At 46.6% G+C, this 21,723-nt stretch overlaps 1 long non-coding RNA gene across 2 annotated transcripts; it reads right to left on the reverse strand.

Annotated features, from left to right (window-relative positions):
* Positions 1-224: 224 nt before the first annotated feature.
* LOC138511729 (uncharacterized) lies at positions 225-6,277 on the reverse strand. 2 transcript variants are annotated; one of them, XR_011280662.1, is made up of 4 exons: positions 6,173-6,277; positions 2,361-2,531; positions 1,344-1,489; positions 225-459 (listed from the first exon to the last, which is right to left on the reverse strand). It is a non-coding gene; the product is annotated as an uncharacterized lncRNA (long non-coding RNA). The 2 variants fall into 2 exon arrangements; XR_011280661.1 differs by lacking the exon at positions 6,173-6,277 and having other exon boundaries at positions 2,361-3,217.
* Between the last annotated feature and the right edge of the window lie 15,446 nt (positions 6,278-21,723).

Raw genomic sequence — 21,723 nt, forward strand, 5'->3', positions numbered from 1 at the left:
CCCAAAATTACAAAGCACTGCATTGATACACACACTTCCAGTGACCTAAACAGAATCTGTTAAAGGTCTACCTGCATGACAGACTGCCGCCAGTCACTTCACCCAATATCACTGAGAGCAGCCAACATTATTATGATAGTAAAATACTGCAGCTATACATTGTTGATATTTTATTATAGTATTGCTGTGGCTATAAGATGTCTTCAATCAAACATAGGCTCAGAAAGTGTTCAAAAAATGTTTTATTTAACAAATGCAGTTTAACGGCATAGCTGTATTCTATAAGAATAAATCAGTTTGCAAAAATATAAACAAATAATCATCGATCCTGCATTTCGAAAGGCGGTGTCTTCTTTAGGCCTCTTCTGGCATTCCAGATTTTGGTGGCAAGCTTCCTTCTCATCACCTGGCCGTCCATAGTAGGCCAACTGTTAGCCTTGCAGACAGATCTCAAAAATTCTACAAAAAAAAGAAAGGATATATGAATATAAATGGACATCAGAATAGGCATTGTTAAATTACTTATTGTAGAATAAATACAGGATTAACAAATGTTAAAATGTCAACCTACAAATGTGTCACTACATTTAAATGCATTTGTACACAACGGTTGAAACAGGCTTAAAAGATAGATTTGAACTGAAAATGAATCATGGTTTTCTGTGGCTGCATTCAGAAGATTTATGGTCTTTAATGGTCAAAGGGGTTAATATGTCTTTGAGGAGATGTTGAGCCAGGCACTGAGTCGGTGGGGATGGGAGACAGGACAATCATGCAGAAACAAGATTGACAGATTCATTGTGTAGATACAACAATTTGACTTTTAAATTAGAAACTATCGCACAGTTAGAAATAGAAAGCATAAGTGGATGTGGGGAAATAGTCTTTTAAACCCTTTGCTAATTAACATAACCAGAAGGTCCGGAAACACATGACCCCAGATATACCAAGGCACACCTTGCTTACATGGTTGACCCAACGCCTCCTGCCTGAAAACCATGCATCACTGATTTGTTACATACTCAAATGGACTAACAAATGTACAACACCCCAAAGATAATACCCACTCCCTGCCTTTAATTACCCCTATTCTGCTTGGAAACCAGGAATGGCCAATGTGCAATGAATGTGAGGGGCAGGTTTTAAAATGTATTAGAAACAAATGGCTTATTAGTCTAGAATAGGATTTGTTCATGCAGTAGCGAATTGATACACCAACAGCTCTCGCTAACGGCCACCATCTATATATGGTGTCCATTCAATGCGGAAAAGGTACTCTCAAAATTAAGTAAGTTAACTACAGTTTTTAAATTGGGAACGGTTCTGTTATGAGGGAATATCACCTTCTGTTGTGTGGATGATCCAGTGTCCATTCCCAACGACTTCTCCACTGATTCTGGTTATGAATCGGTCCTGGTAAGCGCCGCCAGTGATGCCTGCAAATGATGTATTGCCAACTGATTGTGTCTTTGCGTGGCTTGTAACTGTTCTACAATTAAAAAAAAAACAAAAAACAAAAGTTAAAGGCACCTACTTACTGGCCATCAGACTAACTAACAGCGTAGACAAGAACAATAAGGCAAATTGCGCAGGATATCACACTGCGGTAACAGTGGGAGAAGACACAATTACAACTTGGTCCACTGCCCCTACCAGTGAGCAATGGTGTCAGGTGGAGATCCAGCCCAGGGAGTAACAGGGAAGGAGAACCTGAGAACCAGCCAGGAAGTCGGATGGGTGCCCTGACCCTGCCCAGTGAGTCAGTTGAGGGCTATCGGGTGTCACTGAAACTATTGGAATAGAGTACAGCTAGGGGAGAATGTCATAAAAGGAGGGACACAAAGCATGCAGATGTTTGGTTATTTGCCCACTTATTGACTGGCCATGGTCATGCTAATCCCCATAGCCATTTACACCCAGATCCTGCGCTTGCCCCAAAATACCTTCTCATGGGAACTCTTTGAGCTTGTATTAATCAAGCCATCCCATCAAATGGTGCACTCAAAGTGCCTGCCAGTGTTTTTTTCAAAGCAGTCTTCTGAGCGTTAATAACTTAATTGGAGTAGTAAACCCACTACTGGTGTAATAGAAATGTCTTAACCAGGTCTGCCTTCAGCCACTCGATTTAGAACTGGTGCAGCAAACTTGCTGCTTCAGCTAGTTCACACAGACAAGTTGTGAGGTGAATAGCCAGTGCTGTGACCAGTGTAGTGCGGAACAGAGCTCCAACATTGGGCTCTTCGCTTATGTCTTGCTAGTCTCAGTTGGCAAGAGTGAACCCCCATGTGTCAGTGCGCTCTCACCGTTCCTGCCCTTGCCATTACGCTCACAGTACTCCAATCCCAACAGGCCCAACTCACCTTCACAATATATATGAGATGATTGTAGTAGTTTTACAGGAGGTTGAAGAAAAGTTTCTTGAGAAAGAGCCGGACATTCAGTGCAGAGTGCCTTTCTCTCGTCGTCGCCTTGGCCTCTTGCTTTTTCTTTGGGGCCCTTTGAACCTCCATCTCATGGCTGTAGTTCTTGAACTGAATGACCCAGATTCAGAAAAACAGTAATCTTCAGTTTTGAAAACGGTGATCAGACATTCTAATCCCTCGAGACCAAAGTAAAACTTCCGCTTTTCGGTGCCTTCCTGTTAAGGACAGACAGCCCTGAGGAATGAGCAATCCCCCGAAAAAGCCACTCTTTGCCCCTTAACTGTGAAATGCCCCACCTCATTCATCCCCTACCTGCTCCCTTCCCCTCAACTGCACACCTTCTCTCCTAACAGCCTCTCCAAGTGCATACTTTTCCATCAACTACCCCACCACCCCCCAACTGCCCCTTTCTCCCTCAACAGCTGCACCACCCCCTTCTCCAACTGCCTCCTTCTCCATCAACTACTCCCAGCCACCATTCACCCCAACTACCCCCTTATCCATCAAATGCTCCACCCTCAACTGCCCACAGGACCCTACTGCCTTTTCCCCCTCTACTGGCCCCACATCTCATTCTCCAACTGATGTTTGGGGAGAAGGGTGGTGGGTGCAGGTAAGGGAGAACCCTTACCTGCACCCACCACCCTTCTCCCCAAACTGCCCCACACACCTTCTCCCTTCAAATGCCCCACCACTTCTCCAACTGCCACATCCTCTGCTCCCTATCTGCCCCCATCCTGTTCTCCCCATTTTGCACAAATGCCCGAAACCGCCCCCCCCCCTTCAACTGCCACCAGGCCCTTCGGCCTCAATTGCTCCCCACCCCTTCTCCATAAAATTCCCCCTTTTCCTTTAACTGCCCACTTCTCCCATCTGACTCATACACCCTTCTATCACACACCACGTCTCTCCCAACTACCCCCACCCCCCTTCACTGCAGTTACTCCATTAACTGCCCCACCCCTTCAACTGCTCCATTCCATTCCCCCAATTGTCCCTTCTCCCTCAATTGCTCCCCACCCCATTTCCTTTCATTACTGTCTTCTCTCCCAACTGCCCTGCCCCTTCTGCCTCAACTGCCCGATTTCGCCTCCAACAGATCCCACCCCCTCTCACTCAAATGCCCCAACCCCATTCAACTGGCCCAGCCCCTTCTCTCCAAGTGCCCAACTTCCTCAACTGCCCCACCACCTCCTTCTTCAATTGCCCCTTCTCCGTCAACTGCCGAACCATCCCATCTCCTCCTACTGCCCCACCCCCTTCTCTCCAACTGCCCCCTCCTCCCCCAACTGCGCAATATCTCTCCTAACAGCTAAGACGCAGACCCAGTCCCAGGCGCAAAGGGGAGGGATACAGGTCAATGGAGCAAGAGAGTCAGAGAGGGGAGAACACAAAGCCATGCGTGGGATTAAGGGGGAGAAGCGGACCCAACCGTAACGCAGGTAGCACAATGGCTGGGGAGAGGGGGTTAAAATAAGCCCAGGCAGCAAGGGAGCATTTCATAATGCAATAACTGAATGTTTTGAAAAATAAGAAAGATTTTGCATTCCTTAAATCGCAACGAGACGCGCAATAAAAAGAGAAGTCGGGTGCCTAAACCTCACAATCAGCCAAAAATGCTCTCCGGCAAGCCAGTGACCACCCCAGGCCTTATGCAGAGAACTTAGACACTAAGGCATGGACTTTGCAAACTGCAACAATACCTCAGAGAAGGCCTATTCGTTCAGCATCCAGGCCCCCCTGAACAGCACAAACAGCACCAAGGAACAACCCCACACACTCGCCCCTACATTCCCACACATTCAGACCTACCCAGAGACACACCCAGACCCCTCAAACATCTCCACACACTCGTCACCAGTCCCCCAAACACACAGTCCCCACAAACACAGCACCACCTCACCCCCACACAGCACACCCTACACATACAGCAGTAGGCCCCCCACACTCAGACCCACCACTCACACTCAGCACCCAGCAATCACCCACACTCTGCATCCACCCTCCACTATTCTTCTCTAACTGTCCCCCTTTTTCCTGAAATTGCCCTCATCCCTCTTGTCCTCCAACTGCACCCCACCCCTAACCGCCAGAACCTCCATTAACCCACTGCCCCCCATCAAGGACTTCCCCCGCCCTTAGCCCTCTCCCTCAAGGACTCCCCACACTTAGCCCTCCTTCCCCTAAAGCCTCTGCCCAGCCTCTTCTCTCAAAAGACTTTGACTGCATTAACCCACCTACCCTCCAATGACACCCCAAACCAAACGCCCCCCCATGTCTCTCCTGCCCCTAAACATCCCCAAACGCACTCGGGCCCCTATCCACACCCAAACTACTCCTGTGTCCTTAACCCCAAGACTCCCCCACCACCCACGTTTTGTTATACCCGTTCTACCCGTGAACCCCCTCTTAATCCTGTCACAATACTTCCAAACTCTTAACCCGCAACCCAAAAGACACCCTCCCCATGTTTAACCCTCTCCGCTCCAAAGACTTCCACCCAGCTCTTATGCCTCAGACCCCAAAGATTTCCACTGAACTTAACCCATGTCCCCGCCAAAGACTTACACCAAACTCTTAATCCCCCACACCAAGCACTTCTATCCACTCATAACCATCACCCCAAGGTCTCCCCTCACCCCCTTATCCCTTAGTCAAAGAATTCACTCCCCTTTAATAGAACCGCCCTTGGACTTACCACCTTAACCCCATACCCAAGGTCTGTTTCCCCACACTCAGCCTCAGGTGCACCCCCAACCACCCCACCCAGCCCAAAGGACGGTTGCCCCTCGCTACACTTGGCCGCAAGGATGCCCCCATCACTACACTGTACCCCAAGGATGCCCACCATCACTACACTCGGCCCAAAGACACCCCCCATCACCACACTCAGCCCCAAGGACACCCCCATCACCACACTCAGCCCCAAGGACACCCCCATCACCACACTCAGCCCCAAGGATGGGCCCCCATCACCACACTCAGCCCCAAGGATGCCCCCTCACTATACACTTGGCCCCAAGGATGCCCCCCATCACTACACACTTGGCCCCAAGGATGCCCCCCATCACTACACTCTACACCAAGGACACCCCCCATCACTACACTCGGCCCCAAGGATGCCCCCCCATCACCACATTCAGCCCCAAGGACGCCCCCCATCACTACACTTGGTCCCAAGGACGCCCCCCATCACTACACTTGGCCCCAAGGACACCCTCATCACTACACTTGGCCCAAAGGATGGGCCCCCATCACCACACTCAGCCCCAAGGACGCCCCCCATCACTTGGTCCCAAGGATGCCCCCTATCACAACACTCAGCCCCAAGGACGCCCCCCATCACTACACTCAGCCCAAGGATATTTCCCTATCATCACCACACAGCCCCCAGGGACACCACTGCCATCGCCACACTTGGCCCCAAGGGACACCCTCCCACACACTCCCATGTACCCGCATTACATCCACCCCAGCACCAAGGGCATCAGCATATACCACCCCACAGATGTCTCACTTCCAAACCCAGGTCAGGACTCTCTTCACACTCAGCCAAGCCCCTCTCTCCTATAGTTGCCAGTACGATCGATTTTGCTCTGCTCCCACGCAAATCTTCATTCCAATCCCCTCCCCCACACCCATTGACCCCCCTCGTCTCGAGCACATCCCATCACACCAGAACACTTAACTGCTGCTTCAGTGGCTGGATCTGGAGTATAAATCCATCAAAGTAAAAAGAAAATGTTTACTTTATGACCATCTGTGCGCAATTTCAGTAACAGAGCGGGCTGCTTCCTACGGGATGGCCGCATTGTCACGGCCGTGGCAAAACAAAGAAAACACACTTCCAGCGAACTGCATGCCCGGCAGGGCAGCAGGCAGCGCATGGAATCCTGGGGGGCTGCAGGCAGCGCAATGAATTATGGGGGCTGTAGGCAGCTATTCTGCAATCTCTGAATTTACGGTGCAGCCGTGTCATTTTGGATTAAAGCTTCATTTTCCAATAGCACAGTACACATTTTTTTGTCCTGGGAATAGCTAATGTCGTGCTCAGACTCAGAGGAACATTTTTATCCAGGTAAAGTGAAAACGCGGTCAAATTTACTTTTACTTTCAACAGGAATGTCAGAAGCTGAAAGCTGAAAAGGTAGTTCAGCAGGTTGTGTTACGGTTGCTAAGATCTCAGGTTCAGCATGTATCTCCTATGGCTTTTTCCATTTTTTTCTTCTGGGAACTCTATAAAATGTATTGTTAATCCCAATTATCATTATCTTTTATAAAACATATATATTTTTAATGTAAAAAATGTACCCAGGACTGCTTGCGTTCCAGCACCCCTTCTAACTTTATTTAGAACCCCTGCTACTCAGCAACACAGAACCACAACGTCCAATTTAACCCCAGCAAGTCAATTACCCAGACGCACCACACAACCTCATGGGCCGGGAGGATAGCTCAGGGGCGAAGCGTTCGTTTTGGAAACAAGACAATGCAAAGCAAAACAGGTTTGAATCCCGGGTCCACGCTTAGAAACTGGTTCTCCATTATTAAACACGTTATAAAAAAAAATATTATACATACATCATGCCACCACCACCAATCTCACCAAAGCAGCTCACTCGGGCAACCCAGACACCCTACCTCACCACAGCATCTGACTCCATTGCCCCAAGTAGCTACCCCAGTAAAATCAGATCTGCCTAACCTCTGGGTGCCCCGTCCCCCAGCCTCTGGGCTTTCAAGGTCTTATCGAGGTCTCAAATGTATGCAGGTCTGCAGTAAATCCATCACCCAACCATATTTACCAACATCCGCCTGCATTGCTCCGCAGGACCCCCACCACCCAACTTGCCAACAGCAACTCCACCACCTAAGCCATTTGCCTATCAACCTTTCAGAAGGCAGGTGAACACAGATGATTTTGTTTTGGACGGCTGAGAGCCCAGTGAATTATATGGACAGGTAAGAGGCTTGGTGAGTGATTTAACAATTTCTATGGTGGTTGACACCTCTGAAAACTTGTGAGTTTAGAGTTATGGCCAAACTCACCCACCACCATATCCACCAAAACACACCCACTACCGAACCTCATTTAAGAACAGCACCCTTTACCCCACTATCCAATCTCACCAAAGTGCCCCATCACTCAACCTTACACAAGCACCCTCACAACTCGACATAATCTAAGAGCACCATGCATCCAATTTCACACCCCACCATCACCTGTGCATGTCACTCCAGTTCCCAGACTTGCTGAGCACCCCAGCACCAGACCTAACTGTGGCACCTCTGCCCAGAACTCCACCAACCAACATCCCTGTTGCAGCCTGTCTGCATCTGGCGCATTGCTACATGATTGTGCAGCGTTGATGGTTGTGGTTGCGCCCCCTGGAACATCATGGGACTGGGGCATCACTATCCAGCAGACCATATGGCAGAGCTAAGGCATGCCATACAGAAGCACAAAACAATGCGGCATCCCAGAAAATAAAGGTTCCAGCTTCTCAACAAAGCTCCAGCTGTTGCTTGGTGTTGCTTGTTCCCCATTCTACCTGCTCTTGACTCCTGATTCGTCTGACCCCATCTGGCTCCTGGATTTCCTTTGGATTATCTATTGGATTGGTTGATTTCTGGTACTGAACTGCTGCATTGGATTTTGGACTGGCCTAGATTCCCTTTCGATTGATTTGTCTTCTGGGACGGAACTGCTGCACTGAATTTTGGACTGGTTTTGATTCCCTTTGGATTGTTGCTTGGTTTAGTTTGTCTTTTGGTATTGATCTGAACTGCTGCATTGGATTTTGGACTGGCCTGGATTTCCCCCGTGGTTCACCTGATATGCTGGTGACTTACTGGACCCACACACATCACCTCGGGTATTCCATTTGAGTGGTCCATTGAGACGGTTAAGAGATAGGTCTTTACATATTCTGTATAACCTGTGTCTTTGCCTTCTTTTTCAGTTTGTGGGGACCTTCCAGTTCCCCTCCATATCTTCCATTCTAACCGGTGACCCCTTTTGGTCATTTGTCAGAGGTGGTTGCTTTATGTAGAGTAAGATTAAATCCCATCCACATGGGCCTGGCTCCAAAACCTGAGAATCACCTCAGAGCATCTGCCTGTATTCCAGCTTCCTGACTGCCAGCCTCATGAGTGTCTAGTGAAGGTGCGATATAGAGCAGAGTCACATGACGGGCAAACAAGTGGGACACAACATTAGAAAAAGAGGCCCTTCATGCTTCGTATCGAAACGTGTCTGGTCAGCATTCTTCCAAAAAGAGATTGGGCAACAGTCTTGATAAATGGCACTTAAGGATCAGAGAGAATTAGAAAGAGAACGACCGGAAAAAGATGAAGATTGGGCACAGAACACAAGCATTGGCACAACCACGCAGTCTGGCTTTTTTTGTGCAAATTTAAGTGAGTAGGTGAATATGATTGAGTGGATGGAAGGATGAATGGGAGAACATGGTTGCATGAGAAGATGGTTGAGTGAATTATTATGAGTGTATGGATGGGTGAATTTGAATATGGTTGCATTGGTGAATGAATAAGTGAATATTCTTGGACATATTGATGGATCAGTCAGTGAATATGGTTGTAAATAATCCATGAATATGGTTGTGTGGGTGGAAGAATAATGGATAAATATTACTGAGCATTAACGCATTAGTATATGAACATGTTTGTATTGAGGGATGAGAAAGTATGCATTCATAGTTGAGTGGTTAAATATTGAGAGTGTTTTTTGAAAACAGTAGTTGTTTTTTTTATTTTGGTTCACTTATGATATAAAATAAGTTTGCCTGCATTATTCAGTTAATTGAAATGATGCCTATGCAACATTCAGAAGAGTTTCCTTGCAGAAGCTGCTCGGCTGCACTCATTCTACAATTTCTTTCACCTTTGAGGTAGTCTTTTAGAAATGTAAAAACTCCAGGCCCTTTCTCTGTGTGCATTTTGTAACAGCCGTTAGGAAGTTCTCCACATAACAAATGCCGCTCTGCCGCCGGCACCATTAATATTTTTCACCACTATAACATTTCTTACCATGTGCTGAATAATTAACTTCCTATTTAATTTTAAACACGCCATCTTCATACATGTCAGGAAACACTGTACCTTTTGGGAGGCACTCGTCCAGACCTGTTCCATTCAATGCATTCTTGGACTTGTAGTCTTCAATTTATAATAGACAAATACTGGATGACAAGTCAGAGAAAGGAAAGAAACACACGACTGTCTTCCTGAATAATGGGGATATAGTTATGATGTCATTGGAATGGTGTCACAGCGCATCAGAATTCGCTGTGACACCGATGGAAATGGATACACTCTGTGTTCCATCACATTTGCCCTGAAACAACCGTTTACCAGTCTAGTATATTCCAAGATGGCACTCGCGCTTCGTATTTACATCCTGAAACTGCAGCCCGCTGATGCTTTGCAATCCTCTACCTCCCTAAGTAAGACGCTTGTGTGTCCCTTCTACTGGCGTGTCCTCACTTCTCTTTCCTTCTGGCTGCCCTTCCTCTGATTTTCGTTACCATTCCCTCCTTGCCTACCTGCTACCTTTGCTCTGCTTCCTTCCCTGATTCCTTTTTTCCGTTGCCTGCCTTTCATTTTCTGCTTTCCCTGCTGACCTTCACTGCTGTACTTAGCAGTGCATTCCCCTACATATGCGTTAGTCACTTATTACTGCAAGAAAACTATTTCTGTAGCATGTATGCTTTTTAAGTGTGATTTCTGGTGAATGCTTTAACACTTTTATACATGATCATATCCATATCATGCTTTTTACATGCAATTAAAAAGAATGCCAAAAAAGCGTGCTTAGCAAAGCATTCGCAAATCATTCAGCACAAGTGCAACTAAGCAAAAGCTGAATGACATACAGTATTAGTCAGCAAATCATCCTACAAACTCTGTGATGCTCTGAAGTAATCAGTAAGCCATCCCAAATCATCAAAAACAAACACGTTTCATGGAGATGCTCTTGAAGTCATCACCATGTCATCCCAGAATCATCCCCAAATCATCAGGGAAAAACATATTGATGCTCTTGAAGTAATCGGCAAGTCATCCCAGAATCATCCCCAAATCATCAGGAACAAACATTGTGATGCTCTTGAAGTAATCGGCAAGTCATCCTAAAATCATCAATAACAAAGAGTTTTCTAAAATAGGGATAATGCTGGCATAATCAGCAAGTCATCCTAAGCTCATCCCCAAATCATCGCCCCCCATTCGGAGACATTTGCTGATGACTTTAACAGCTTGATGACTTCTGATGATGTGGAAATGACTTCTGATGTAGTTCGATGATCATCGGATGACTCCAGGATGACCTCTAAGTCATCCTTTTTGACATGGGCCATTACATTTCCTGCCACTACTAAATTTAAACTATTCAAGCAGGACTGGTTTGAAACCATTGAGCGACTTAACACATATTGCACATACAAAGAGTATGCTAAGTTTCCAATAAAACAATGCGATTTGTCAAGACACTTACACCTGTTTCCTCATAACAAGATATGGAGTATGGGGGGGTGGCTAAGAATCCATGAAGTAGGACGTGTCTCCTATACAGCTCCTGCTGATCTGCGATGATCCTGCAAAGAAACAGAGTAAGCAGAGCGAGTTCGGGCTCAGAAAAGGACCGTCTGATGTATGAAGGAGCAGTGCACGTTTGTGGAAAAGGCGGTGCCTGATGAGAGCGAAACATAAGTTACACGGTTATCACAAGTTTGTATCCAGTGACGTGACATCAAAACAAAATGGCCGGCGGGGCCGAACAAAGGAAACAAAGTAATTGCAGGTGAACAGAAGAGAAAGCTGGGAGCGGCTGGTGAAAGTGTGCGCTGCTGGCTGGAAGTGGAGGTGCGGGTCTTATACGGCAGACGCGAATTCATTCGGACAATGTATCAAGTGCGATACACTGTACCTGGGGACGCCCAGAAGACAAAGTGAGGCCCAGCCGCGAGACAGTGGAGGAAGAGAGGGGCTGGTGCCCCATGCATGTGGGAGATACAGCAGGAGGGAGCCAATACAAGAAGCCCTGCATGGGGTACTGCAGAAGGGACATACAGCGCAGAGAAAAGAAGGGACAATTAAAAGCGAAGCCTCATACAAGCGGAGGACCGGGACAGTGGCTGGGAGCATACTGGCGCTAGCGAGCAACATCGGAGCACCAGGATTCAGAGAGGGGAACTGCGCCATCAAGTGGAGTGGCGGGCACAAGGTGAGACTTGTGACAATGCTCCCGAATGTCAGGCAGAGCGAGAGGAGATGCACCTGCCTCTGAAACTATAAACTTTGCACTCCACTGCCAAAAACATGCAAAACCTGCATAGGTCCGGGCTTGCTTCAGGCAAATAGACTATATATGTCAGGACCAGGAAAAGCAGAACCCAGCACCGCTGCAACGCTTAATCTAATGAGCTGCACGAAATCTGCCTAGAATATTAGTGAGTGAAACCCCATGTTATATTGAATCAGAGACTCCTGATTGAGAGTTGCCAATAAAGTCCGAAACGTTGGCCAGCCAGCAGTGACATATTGAAGTGGCCGACTGGGCATGGGCCATGGAACATATGCGCATGCTGAGCGCCTGCTTTGATTACACGTGTTGCTAAGGTGACACGCCAAGACGGAGAAGATTGTCCCTGCTGTGCAGGGGGAAGGGGCCCTCAAACAGCAGCCACATTCCAGCCAGCAGGCTGGAGGGGAAACTCTTGTTTTGCCTCCTGACCCTCCAGGCCTTCCCCAGGCTCAGTCAAAGCGAGGAGGGGAAGATACAGTGGTAGATATGAGCCGGACAAGCAATAGCAGGGAGGTGCTGCTACTGAGAGACTCAACAAGGCGCAAAGTGAAAATAAGCTGATGAGAAGTAGGTGCGGGGTCCTCCCGGGTAGGGTACACCCCTAAGAAAAAACACCCAACGAGGTATGCAGGATATGAGGAGGTGGCGCTCACTGCTCAATGAGTAGATGGGCATAAATTGGCTGGTGGCGCCAGCTAGGTGATTGGGAAAGAGTGACCTGGAGTACCAGGGACACACGCGGTGAGCATGTCATGGTGCTAGGACATGAGAGACTGATGCGGTAAGGAGAGGGGACTAAGGATGGCCCGAATGGCCTAGCACAGAACGGGTGGTAAAGCCAGAGCATACACTGCACCCCGAGACAACTTGGGGTAATGTAGAGCATTGTGACAGTCTACACTGGTTGCATCCCATTCTAGGAAGCACAGAGGGGCTTGAGAGGAGTGAGCATGCACCACTCGTAGACAGGAGTCCAATTGGACCACCACTGACTGAACGCGTAACTTTGGACACCGAAGAGACATAAGACAAACGGCCCAGCAGTGGGATCTGGGAGTTATGGGGAGGAGCCCTGAGTAGAGGCAAAATAGAAAATAAACACCAGAAGCCCCAAGGGAATATTTTATTTATTTATTTATTCGCATTTGTTGAGCGCACAGCAGACCGTAGACATCGTGGAGCTAGTTACAGTGTTGCTTATACTTAGTTGCATATAGTTTCAGTGTTGCTTATACTTAGTTGCATATAGTTCATGTCCGTACGGTTACATTGGACAAGATATACTTTTTCTTACAGATATTTTGGAGCATCAGGAGCACATGATAGCGGGGTTAGTTGAATAGGGCAGTTTTTAGCTTTTTTCTGAAGGAGAAGAGAGATGTGTCAGCTCTGAGATCAGTAGGTAGGGAATTCCAGAGTTTAGGTGCGAGGAAGGGGAAGCCTATGCCTCCTGCTTTAGTTCTGTTGATTCAAGGTATTGCTAGTTGATTCGTGTATTGTGCTCTTCTTGGTCTCGTGGATTAATATCTACCTATCGTGTCAGATAGGTAAGAGGGAGCTGTGAGGTTGATGCATTTATGGGTGGTTGTGAAAATGTTGAAGGAGATACGGTCTTCGACTGGGAGCCAGTGGGCTGCCTGTCTGGCTTGTGTGATGTGTTCTCTTTTTGGTATGCTGAGGGCTGCTCTGAGAGCGTTGTTTTGGGTTGTTTGGAGTCTAGATAGATTTTTTTTGGAGGTGCCGGCTAGGAGCGCATTACAATAGTCTAGTTTGGCTCCTATCGTTGCTCGGGCGATGGAAAGGCAGTTATCCTTGGTTGGGAATGGTTTTATTGCATTAATGAGTTTAGTACTCAGTGCTGAGGCCGAGACTATGGCGCTGACTTGTTTGTCCATGGATAGCGTGGCGTCTATGTGAGTAGTAAAGCCTGATACCTTTCCTCATCAAACAAGCCTTGACAGCTTTCCACGCCCCTTTAGGGCGGGATATCCGGTCCCTATGACGTCATATCCTAGGCGTGGCCCCCTGGGGCTTCCCCCGGAAGTTCTGCCTGGGCAAAATCCTGTCCCGGAAGTGATGTAGGTGTGTTTAACAGGCCCTGGTTCCTTAGCGGGGGTGTCCCACCGGATGTGCCATCATGGGGGCTATCGGGAAGGTCCCCCCAAGGGTTGGGGCCCCAAGGGGACTTCCTCCGGATGCCCCCCAAAGAACCGGAAGTGTGGAGCGGGGTTTTGAAGGGTGGGACATGGCGTGCAGGGCGTATATATACAGATACGTATTGGGGGCTGTACAAGCCGTTCCTGAAGCCTTGGAAAAAACAAAAACTCAAAAGACCTCAATACCAGGAATTATGAAGCGCTACAGCTACTACTCTAAGGACAATACAGCTGCTGAGGATTTGAAAACCCTTCAAAAATATTACAGCCCTGAAAGTCCGCCGGCACCGGCGCTATCCGTCGATGGGGGTCCTGATGACGCAGCGGCTATGGATACATTATGTGAGCATTTTGATATGTTGAATCTTGGGAGTGGGAAACAGCCGGGTGTCATCGACTCCGGTGTGGATGACGCCTACACCGATGCAGACTATGTGGATATGGATGAGGCTGTTAAGGCTCTGGAGGAGACCCCGTATGAAGATCTGAATGTTTTAGAGCAACTGTTTCCAGAGGCCGCAATAACCTCGACGGTGGGCACAGCATCCGATGAAGACAAGCTGTTTATGGACGTTACTAGCTCCTCGATGCTGGAAGATGTTGGTTCTGAAACAATGGCTATGGTAAGTAGTGAAGTATGACGATGTGGGTGTTTGTGTGTGTGAAAAAGAAAAGAAAAAAAAAAAACCTGTGAAAACACATGCTGAAGAGCTAAACTTCTTTCTTTTTTGAATTGCAGAAAACGCCAGATAACCATAACGGAACTGTGGACCTGAACAACTCGTTTAACGCCGTCAATTATTATTGTGTGTGCTGTTCAAAAAGGATCAAAAGTTCAGCATTCCCAGTCGGTGATAAGTGTAAGAAATGCGATACTTTGAAACGTTTTGAAAGTTCTGATGAGGAAGAAGATGATAATATAACCCTTTTGGAGACTGTAACGGCTCAAGCGTTTGCGGCGGCTGTTGTGAAAACGTGTTTGAAGCGGGACTATTACCGATGGTGTGAAGGGCATAAATACGGATACCCGCAACAGAATGCTCATGATTGTTTACTCCCGAATTATCAATCTGTAGCAATACGGGCGATATGTCAGATGTTGAAGTCATATAACGTTTATCAGATGCTTAAAAGGGTTTATAAAACCATGGGTATGCGTGTACACGCGAGTGTGGGGGGCCTGCTAACAAAAACAATCTTGGAAATTCAAACGTGTCGCAAGCCTGAGAAAAAAATGAGATCTTTACGCCTGGCAGGCCCCGTGATTTTTAGAAACCATATAACCCGTTTAATACAGCGAGACTTTTCTAACCTGTACAGGCTGAGGAGTAACCCGCAGAGGTGTCCGGTTCCTCAAAAGCTTGTTTTTTAAAAAGATGAAAACACAATAATACTGCTCCTTATATGTGTACCGTTGTTTTTAGGGTAAAGTTTCTGGCGGAAAAACCGGACGTGTGTAGAGCTAGCTGATGCTTGTACGGCTGTGTGGGGAAAAACTTTTATACGCGATGCAGAAGGCGCGAATAGCGGTAAACACACCACCCCGGCTGTGGCGTTTTGATGTACCGAGATTTCAAGATGCCGGATGTGTCAAAGTGTAATTTGTAGCACCATCAAGATGTCGGCGTGTGATGAATACGGTTCTGTATTCCGGTACAACTGGTGTTCTTTATACATGGGCCCTAGAACTGTTTTGAGGCACCACATGGCTGAAATGTATGCAAGATTCCTACGCCTTAAAGGTCTTGTTTTACAGGCCTCTGAACTATGTGAACTATTAAATGCTACAAGTGTCTGGTGTCTACAGAGTTACAGGCGGGGTAACCACGATGATGTGTATAGCCTGTTATATGATGCGTCCAATAAAATATCAGGGGTGGTAACTGTTCGACACCCCTTACATGTATACCAAACAGTATAAAGAAAAATTAAATAAAACGCCATACGCCAACCCTGCGTCTGCTTATTTTTTTGTAGTGCATCAATGGCTAACAACACACGTTCAAGATTGCATGAATGCTATTATGATAAATCTGGTGTTGGGAGTTATGGGGGTGTTGATGCGCTTTATCGAAAATTACAGCGTGATAAACACCCCATCACGCGTGGAGCTGTTAAGACATGGCTATCCGGCCAGGAGACGTATACCCTTCATAAAAATGCTAGAAAACGTTTTAAAAGAAGAATGACCATTGTCGCGGCGGCAGGTATGCAGTGGCAGGCAGACCTGGCGGATGTTTCTAACCTTGAAAAGCAGAACGATGGTGCGCGGTACATTCTGACGGTGATAGATGTTTTATCAAAATATGCATTTGCAGAGGCCTTGCGGGATAAGACTGGTTCAAGAGTGGCGGCGGCCTTCAAACATATCTTCAGCAAGGGTCGCGTACCTGTAAAATTACAAACTGATGCCGGTAAGGAATTTCTGAATAGGCCCCTGCAAAACCTTCTAAAGCACCACGGCGTGCATCATTTTATAACCCACACGGAAGTTAAAGCAGCGGTTGTTGAACGTTTTAATAGAACCCTAAAATCTAAACTATGGAGATATTTCACAGCCTATAATACACAACGCTATGTGGATATATTACAGACTTTTATGTGTATAATGACAGCTACCACCGGTCTATTAAAATGCCTCCCCGGGCTGTAACCTCTGAAAACTCATTAGCAGCGTGGCGAAACCTGTATGCTGGACGGCTATCGGAGAAGATCAAGAAAGCATCCTTTCGTGTAGGGGACCACGTCCGAGTATCCAAGTTAAAAGGTGTCTTTACAAAAGGCTAGCAACAGTCCTTTACTGACGAAATTTTCATAGTGGCAAAAGCATCTGTGAAAGAGGGGGTATACACATATCAGCTGAATGATTATGCTGGTGAAGTTGTAAGCGGTAATTTCTACACAGAGGAGTTACAAAAGGTGATCGACGATCCCCAGCGTCTTTATAGGGTTGAGAAAATTATTCAGAGTAAAGGAAAGGGGTCTAAGAAACAGCACCTGGTAAAATGGCACGGATGGCCTGAGAAATTCAACAGTTGGGTCAACGCGGCCTCTCTAGAGGATCTAAAAAGCAGAGACGATCCCTGAGAAGAAGAAGATGGAAAACACCGGCTTTTATATCACCTTGCCCAGCAACGCCTCTTTAGATATATTCCCCAAAAACGAAATATCGGATTATTCTGTTAAACTGGCTAAACCCGTTAATTTACAAGGGCCGTGGGAAGCGGGGTTGATGGAGATTCAGTACCCCCATACCTGGGACACCCTGGACAAAAGAGATTCCTGGTATACCATCAGACGTGGAGAACCTGCTGAATTGATAAATGTGGGTTTTCCTCACGGCTTCTACCCCACAATACAGGCGCTGCTAGATACTATCAACAAATCAATCGCGAGTCTCGAGCGCTATACAGATATACACCTGTTTCTAAATAACTCACGCCGTAAAGTATTTGTAAGATCACCCGATCTTACCGTGGAGTTTATATGTAGCGGGAAACTCTCGATGGTGTTGGGGAACGTTCAGCATATAAAAAATAATACTAAAAATACGGACAAAACACGTGCAGATATTGATGGTGGATTTTACAGCCTCATGATCTACAGCGATATAGTAGAATACCAAAGGGTTGGTGACTCATACGCCCCCCTGATGCGGACCGCACAAGTCAAGGGCGAAAATAACGGCATTGTTAATATACAATACATGAAGCCTGATTATATTCCTGTTTCTAAGTGTCATTTTGATACTATCAACATCCAGATAAGGGACGATCAGGGAGATCTGGTCTCATTTAAATACGGGAAGGTCCTGGTGAAACTACTCCTGCGCCCTAGACGCGAGAGAGACAATTAGAACATGGTAATCATGAAGAATTACGGGGAGCCGCACGCTTATAGGGATTATTACCGCAGACAGGCCGGTTATGGAAATCAGCCCTACTTCCAAGGTGCGCCTGTGATGTATGGTGAGGGGCTAGGAAGTATTTTTAGAAGTCTTTTTCGGAGAGCCATGCCCTTCCTGCGCAAAGGGTTTGAATTAGCCAAGCCGCATATGAAAACAGCTGCTACAAACATTGCTAAGGATGTGGTGTCTACTGCAACAACCTCCATCGCAAATCGTTTCAACCAACCAGCACAAGAGGGCTCTGGTCTGGTTTACGTTGGTAAAAGCCCTGCAAAAAGAAAAAGGCGAGCGTCGCACCGTCGGGGGCCTCCGAAGCCGCATAAAAAACGAAGAACCACCACCAAAGCCGCTCAGAAGAGAAAGCGCACGTCAAAGAACAGACGGGTCAGGCGAAATAAAAACAGACCCGGCATCAATATTTTCTAAAAGATGGCCTTTATCCACTGTGCCTCGGGGGAATGTGTGAAATCGGAACTAGATCTGTTTGTCGTGCCCCCGACACAGACAAGCATCGAAAACAGTTTTTTCATGGAAGTTGCGCCCCTAGCGGCACTATCACCATTAGCCCCCATCGAGTTTTACATATCGGGCTCAACAGAGACGTACCTGGATTTGAATGACACCTTGCTCTACCTAACCTGCAGAATAACAAAAGAGGATGGGACGGCTATCGGTGCAGCGGCGAAGGTGGCCACGATTGCCTATCCGGTGGCCACCCTTTTCAACCAGGTGGACATCACTCTAGGTGATCGCATGATTACACAGAGCGACAATATGTATGCCTATAGAGCGTATATTGAAAGCATTCTGAACTACAGCAATGACACTTTGGACACCCAGCTGACTGCAGGGCTTTTTTATAAGGACACGGCGGGGCATATGGAGGATTATGCTCTAAATGGAAACAACAAGGGCTTTATAAAGAGATCAGCGTATGCGACAGGTAGCAGAAACTTTGATTTACTAGGGCGTCTACACTCAGATCTGTTTTTCCAGGAGAAGCTGATGGTGAATGGTGTTGATCTGAAAATTAAACTCTCGCGAAATAAAGATGCTTTTTGTTTGAACAGTGATGATGCCGAAGCCTACAAACTGGTAATAGTATCAGCGAGTTTATTCATTAAAAGGGTCAACGTGTCACCGACGGTCAGACTCGCGCATGCTGATGCTCTACAAGTATCTAACTTGAAATACCCTGTGGAGAGGACCTCCTTGAAAATCTTCAGTGTACCAGCGGGCAGCCGTGTCGCCAGTCAAGATAACTTATTCTTGGGACAGCTACCTAAAATAATCGTTATTGGCTTTGTGGATAACACCGCTTTTTCAGGGGATTACGCAAGCAACCCTTTTAATTTTAAACATTACAACATTAACTACGCCGCCCTTTTTAAGGATGGGGTCGTCATCCCCGCCAAAGCCTACAGCCCTAGTTTTCAACAGAAAAATACAATTAGGGAGTATCTGGGACTAGTCTCCATCAGCGGCAAGCACATGCGTGATAAAGGATTTGTGATACCACGTGACGACTATGATGGTGGCTACACCTTGCTGGCTTTTGATTTGAGACCCGATAATGCATCATCAGGACATTATAATCTGATTAGGAATGGTAATTTACGACTTGAGGTCCGGTTTGCTGCAAATTTACCAAGTACTGTGAATCTCATTATTATGGCCCTATTTGACTCTGTCATAGAACTCAACAACCAGCGACAGGTGCTGTACGATATGTAATGGATACCTACCAGATCATGCGTTTCCTGCGAAAAGACAAACATGCTGTGAAAACATTTCGAGGCGTGTATTCGTGTGATAACATTCCACGGAGTATACCGGGGGAACTGCCCATCAGCTTTGTTGTGAACACCGACCCCCAGCATCAAGAAGGAACACACTGGATAGCTATGTTTATAGACACTGTTGCAATAACTGTTTTTGATAGTCTGGGGTGTTTCCCAAGCCATCCTATATATGACGGCGATCTACTGGACTATGTTAAACATATAGCACCCATAGTACATTATAATAGAGCACAGGTGCAGCATTCTGAAGCCGTGACATGTGGGCAGCATGCTTGCTACTTTGTATCTAAAATGTCTGAGAAACAGGCACTGCGGGCTGTTATGCAAACCTACTCTCTTGATCTCAGGCAGAATGATCGGATGGTGACGGCTTTTGTGAACAAACGTAAATATCGCCGGCCCCCTGTAAATGTATATAGTTTTTGCCAGAAATGTAAGTGTGTTAATAATCAGTAGATATGTGTACAGGGCTAAATAAAAACATCTTGTACTTTTAAACAGCTGTCTCCTTCCTACGTGTGTCATGTTTAATATTTTTTTTTTTTTTTTAACAAACAAAATGTTGTACTAGCCATGCTTGAAATAATTAGACGCAAAACGTATGGTTGGTATAAATAATAACGTTCTTTTATTACAAACAGAACCTTTGTTTATACAGTCTGTAGTGGGTATAGATATAAAGACATTTACATAAACACATATTTTATCACAAACAGCACATTTGTTTAATCAGCAGGTGTGCGTATACTTATAAAAAACAGATACATAAACCATATACATATACATATGACAAAGGTTAAAAACTGTTCTAAAAATTAAGAGAAAACACAGTTACACACTAAACCAGGCCTCACGTTTGGGTTTATTTTTCTTTCTTCTTCTCTTTACGGAAATATCTAGGGACTCAACATCCTCGGACGTGGTTTTAACACCATTGTCTTTCAATGTCTCAAGCAGCTCGCGATGCCCCATGTTTCCCACTAAAGTGGCCGGAATGTTTAAGTCCGCAGCAGATTGCATGAACAGATCCCAGCCTCTAGGCTTTTTGTGTCTTCCAAAGGCCTGTGGGTTGGTAATGCTGCGAACTAAATCATGGACATTTGAACCTTTGACAGGCGTACCTTTATATACAAACTCCCCCTTTGCGTTCCAGGGTACCAGCCCCTGCTCACCGGTCATCTTGTTCAACAATAATTCCGCATTCTTACGATAACGGGGGTTAATGGTATTCAGGATTTCAGAGACCAGGGGATCAGAAACGGGGTGTCCGGGATTTGTGTTGCCGAGACTCGTAGGCTCTTCAGGGGGCATGTACAATGTTAGTTTGTTCTTCTCATTGGCGGCTTGTCTAAAATGTGTTAAGTATTTCTGGAGAATCGCGGAATAGAGGGTAACCTTGTCGTAGTCTGATAAATCATGCCGACGTAGGATATCATGCATTTCAGAATCGATCCGGAGGGTTGCTGATTTTCGAATATCAGGCTCTTCCCTGTTATGGGTGCTCAGACCATCCAGCTGACACTTGTCAACCAGATACATCTTCTGGCTGTGCTCCATTAACCGCCCCCTAGAAGCCTGGTGATCAGAGGCAATGCAAGTCCTAGGAGCGCTCCTATGAAACCTCCAGATTGTTTTAAAAGCTTTCTTTTAACTTTTATGGAGGCCCGCTTGTTACCCAGCTTCTTGAGGATCAGCTTCTTCTTTTTTAAGACACCTAGTTGACGGCCGGATAGCGGTACGTTCCCCCTGACGGTATTGAAGGCAATCTCGGCTATAGCCGATACTAGATCATCAGAAGCCGAGCACAGAATGGCCCTGCGTTGCTGGGGCGGTGCCGTTACTAGCATTTTAAGGAGAGCGTAGTTCCGGCGTATACGTGCCGTCATGATGGTCGGTCGCTGGTACTAATGAGGTCTGTTTTGCACCTCACCGGGTTTTTCTAGTGGGCTTCTGTATGTAGACGACTGGTAAATCCGGATAGAAAATACCTGTGCGCAGTCGGTAGTCCTCTAAGGTGTTTGTCTTTAAATCCACCAATAAGTAGCCATAAGGTTTACGGGTAGCGTCTTCAAAGGCCTCCATGAAAAATCGGCTGTTACCCGGATACATC

Source organism: Ambystoma mexicanum, chromosome 6p (genome assembly GCF_040938575.1).
Source record: "Ambystoma mexicanum isolate Mex_15411 chromosome 6p, UKY_AmexF1_1, whole genome shotgun sequence".
Taxonomy (NCBI): domain Eukaryota; kingdom Metazoa; phylum Chordata; class Amphibia; order Caudata; family Ambystomatidae; genus Ambystoma; species Ambystoma mexicanum.